This window comes from Belonocnema kinseyi, chromosome 6 (genome assembly GCF_010883055.1).
Source record: "Belonocnema kinseyi isolate 2016_QV_RU_SX_M_011 chromosome 6, B_treatae_v1, whole genome shotgun sequence".
NCBI classification, from domain to species: Eukaryota; Metazoa; Arthropoda; class Insecta; order Hymenoptera; family Cynipidae; genus Belonocnema; species Belonocnema kinseyi.
In genome coordinates, this window is record NC_046662.1 from 123024673 (window position 1) to 123029639 (window position 4967).

Sequence of the window (4967 nt, forward strand, 5' to 3'; positions counted from 1 at the left end):
GTTGAATTTTCAACTAAAAGGGATACATTTTCATTGTGTTCATGTTCGGTAAGAAAATCAAATTTCTACCTAAAGAGATGAGTCTTTAACAAAAAACAATACTAGTCAAGACATAAAAAAATTCAACTAAATTGTTGAACACTTTCAACAAAATTTTTTTAAAAAACTGTTCCCTTATAGTTTAAAAATAAAGAAATTGGTTTACAATTCGTCTTTTTTGTGAAACACTAATCTTATTGGTTAAAAATTAATCTTTTAAACATAGAATTCTTTTTATGACGGAAAAATAGTTCCTTTAAAATTTCATCTAAAAACAACATAATTCCCTTCCTGATCGATTCAAAGGCTTGAATTGCACAACCTGCCTAATGGTAAATGGATTCGATCTCCTTTGAAATAATTTTTATAAAACTTTTTTTTGTTAAAAATTAATTTTTTTAAATAGAAAATTAAACTATGACATTTTTGGTAAAAAAATAATTTTTTAAATGAAAGTGTAATATTTTTTAGTGAGAAATCTAACTAATTAATTAAAAATTTATGGATTTTGTTAAAAATTCGTATTTTTCAGTAGAAAGATAATCTCCTTCTTTGAAAATTCTTCTTGCTTATTTAGGATTAAACCATTTTTCTGACAATTCTTTTTTTTCAAAATTAATTTCTTGAAGTGAAAATTTAACTTTCCATTTTTGGTTAAAATTTATTGATATTTTTAATTGCAATCTTTTTAGGTAGAGAACTCATCTATTTTTTTTAATTGCACTTCTTTCAGTTGAAATTTTTTTCTAACTAAAAACTGAACTATCCCATTTTTCGTTGAATATTACGCTCATAATTGAAGCTGAAAGGATGATGGGATGGCCCACCAACATTTTTATTTTATTTTAACATCCTGACAATGCCAACACAATGCACAAGTCATTTATTGCATATTTTTCGTCATCTATTGCATCTGTTTTTGTGGAAAATGATGTTCTTTTTTACAATTGCAATTATTAACATCGCTAGACAAGTCATTTGTAATATTTTTCTCTAAGATCTTTTCACTCCAAAATTTGTTTTATGATTGGTTTCATTGAAGAGCAATAAGGCTGTGAATAATTGTATGACTGAAGATACCGACAAACTATAACATCTTCTATTAATTATATCACCTGGTCGACACCAAATAACATCATCTAATTTATCTGTTTCGGTTCAAAACGAACCTTTTTGATTGAAAATTCAACTATTTTCTTAAAACTTCTTTTTTAAATTAATTTCTATAATTGTAGAATCTACTTATATAACTTTTGGTTAAAAAATGATATTTTTTAGATTAAAATCATATGTTTATTTGAAACTTTCTAGATTTTGTCAAAAAAATTCGTAATTCTTTGTAGAACAGTAATATTCTTGATTGAAAATTAATATTTTTCATTAAGGATTCAGTTATTTGAAAAAATTACTTTTTAGCTTGTCAAAAACAAATTTCTTTAAAAGAAATTTCGATTCTACTATTTTTGGTTGAAAATTGATATTTTAAATTGAAAAGTGACCTTTTTTACTTAATAATTCTATTTTTTTAATTTTTTTCGCAAAATGTAATATTCGTAATAGGACCTTCGATTTTTTAAAGCCATAAACTTATTGTCTGTCTTCTTAAATGTTTTTATACCTATTATACAGTTAGTTTATGCAGGTTGTTATCCATAAGTTCTACGAAGCACAGGCTATCTTTTCGTTGTCGTTAAGAATTTGGCTAACTTCATTTAGCAAAGTTGTCCTGACCATTTGATAGCAAAATTATTTTCAAAATCATATATTCATGGTCGCTCCCAAAATGTACTATTAGTAACAGGACGTTCGATGTTTTAAAGCCATAAACTCATTGTCCGTCTCCTAAAATGTTTTTATATCTATTACTCAGTTAGTTTATGTAGGTTGTTATCGATGGATTCTACGCAGCATAGGCTATCTTTTAGCTGCCGTGAAGAATTTGGTTAACTTCATTTAACTAAGTGTTTAGGAGGAATAAATAAACTATTATTTTTCGAAACATTTCCAACGAATTAAAAACTACATTATTATGTATTACAGTTTGTAATGTATTTTAATTTGCAATAACTTTGAAACGAAGATATTTTGAAAGATTGTTATTTCTTTTAACACTTCTACGCGTCTAATAAATTTCATAAAATAAGAAGTTAGGCTTATTCTTAACGGTAACGAAAAGATAGCCTATTCTTCTTAAAAAGTATCGTTATAAAATGCGAATTACCATAGATATGTAAGGGTGTTTAACAGGTCGCCCGTCGCTGGCAGACTTTGATGATGAAAAATACTATTTTCACATAATGCGAATCGTTATCAGCTTCTTGGAATATCGCATGACGTTACTTGACCTTGGAGAATATCAATTTGAATTTCCCAAACGTCAACTGATTCGGGGTTTTTATGAACAACGATCAGCCAATTTTTTCCACGCATTTATAGTTTAGACATACGGTTAAAAACTAAAAAAAAGGAAGTCAATGCCTCAGAAGACTGTCCTCTATTAATCTCATTAGGCAAAATCGAATTTTCTCGCCGACCAATAAACACCGTTACATCTGTATAAAATTCATCCTAAAAAACACTTGTTTATTATTATTTTTTTTATTTTTGAAAACATGAATTTGATTGGAGTTCTTGTGTTATTCACGCTAAATAAGTTTCACGGTGCTACATTTTGTTTTAAATTTCATTTTGATGCTTTCAATTTGTCGACCTGATAAACTCCGCTTTATTTATATTTACTCCCACACGTTTATACATACGGTTAGAAACTAAAAAAAAAAAGGTAGTGAACACATCAGGAGACTGTCCTCCATTGATCTCATTAGACAAAATCGTATTATCTCGGCGACCCAATAAACACCATTAATACACACACACACACACACACACCCCCGTCGGAATGGCGAATTACTAGAGATAGTGGCAATAATGTGTGGCGAAAGAGGAGCGGTCTCACGAAGTCGCCCTTAAAGACACATCTCTTAAAGGTGACCTTGTTAGTTGTCACACGATTTTTTCCAGATGAGATAGTAAATCTGGTTTTCCACAGCGGCAACAATCTCTCTATGCACCTCACGATTTTCGGACGAACCTTTAAGCTTTCCAAGGGGTACTTGTGCGGCAAACCTGCAGATCGAAAGTACAAGGTCACTCATGTATTTTACATGGACGATCTTAAGATCTATGCTAAAAACAAAGAGCAACTACATCTAGCTCTAGGGATTGACGAACGATATACTAAGGAAATTGGAATGGAATTTGAATTAGACCAATGCGCCAAGCTTTATTTGAAGCGAGGAAAACTTAATGGCATCCCTGAAGATCCTGAGCTCGTTGATAGAAGCGCTATACGACAACCTTTGCGCTGGAGAGACTTATACATATCTGGGCGTGCCACAGAGCCGCATAAGGGATGTAACATCTATAAAGGATACTCTTCGAAGCAGATACAAACGTCTCATCCGACAGATTTGATCTTCCGAACTGTCGGCGAGGAACAAAATATCTGCAACGAACCTGCTTGCCGTCCCGGTAGTACTTTATTCATTTGGAGTAGTTCCATGGACGAAGAACGAGCTCAGATCCCTTGGTATCGGGACAAGAAAGGTTATGCACATGAACAAAAGCATGTATCTTAAGCCTTCCGTTCCGCGACTGTACATCTCACGCCGTCAAGGTGGTCGCGGAATATTGAGTCTTGAATGTCTTCACAACAGGATTATTCTGGGTACAGCACATAGAGTTGCAAATGGAAGAGACCCTCTTATTAAAATGGCCAGGAATCACGAAGAAGTGGACAAAGGAGCGTTTCTCTACAAAGCAGCGGAGGAGGCTGCTGAAACACTCGGACTTGACTTCAGTATTAGGGGTGAGCAAAATGCATCAAATCTTATCTATCTCGAGTATTCACTCCTGAATGCCCGGATAAAAACGGCTGTTCACTTTCGTGAACAGCTCCTCGATAAGAGGATGCACGGTATCTTCCACATAAATGTGAAGGATCAGTCAATGTCTTGTGAGCTAACGTTTGCTTTCCTTAAATCGCCCGGATTGAAGTCTGGTACAGAGGGTTTCATTTTTGCATGCCAAGACGGTGCAATTTCCACCTTAACATACCGTCGCCACACTTTGAGCCAAGACATTCCTGATGATAGCTGCACAGCTTGCCATGCACACCCCGAGCATTTAGCTCACATACTATCTAGTTGTCCAACTCACGCGGGAACTACCTACATTCAAAAGCACAATGCGGCACTAAGAGTGCTTTATTAGCATCTCTGTCACTCTTACGGCATTAACCTTAATATCGCTCCTTTAAATACTCCTAGGGAAATCGAGTCAATTGTCGAGAATGGGAAGTGCCGCATATACTGGAACTTTATATTCTCGACAATTGTTTCTGTTGCTCACTCGAGGCCTGACATGGTTCTTCTTGACTTCGAGAAGGGAACCATGTTCGTTATCGAATTTTCGGCACCAGCTGACAAAATCATCATAACTAAAGAGAATGAAAAGAAAGAGAGGTATTGATACCTTATAAGGGAGTTGCAACGATTGTACCCGGAATATACGGTTAAACTAATCGTCCTTATCATCGGCGCTCTTGGAGGTGCCAAGCTTTCACTTGCTAATGGCCTAAAAAGCATCCCTGCGTGTCAACAATATGCTAAAACACTTGCGGGAAAAATGCATAGGGCGGTAGTCCTTGGGTCGCTCCGTGTTCTTGGAGTGCACGAGGCGCTTTTGCTGGATCGTCGTATTGATTCCTGTACAGACTGTAACCACCTATCCGACGGTCGTGAGATGGGGTTGTGGCTGAAATTTTAACGCGATTTCGCTGGGAGCGGGTGCAATTTTCCTGATTAGCACCCGCTCCCGGCGAAATCCTGCGGTTGTCCTTATGACAAATTTTTAATTATATAAATACA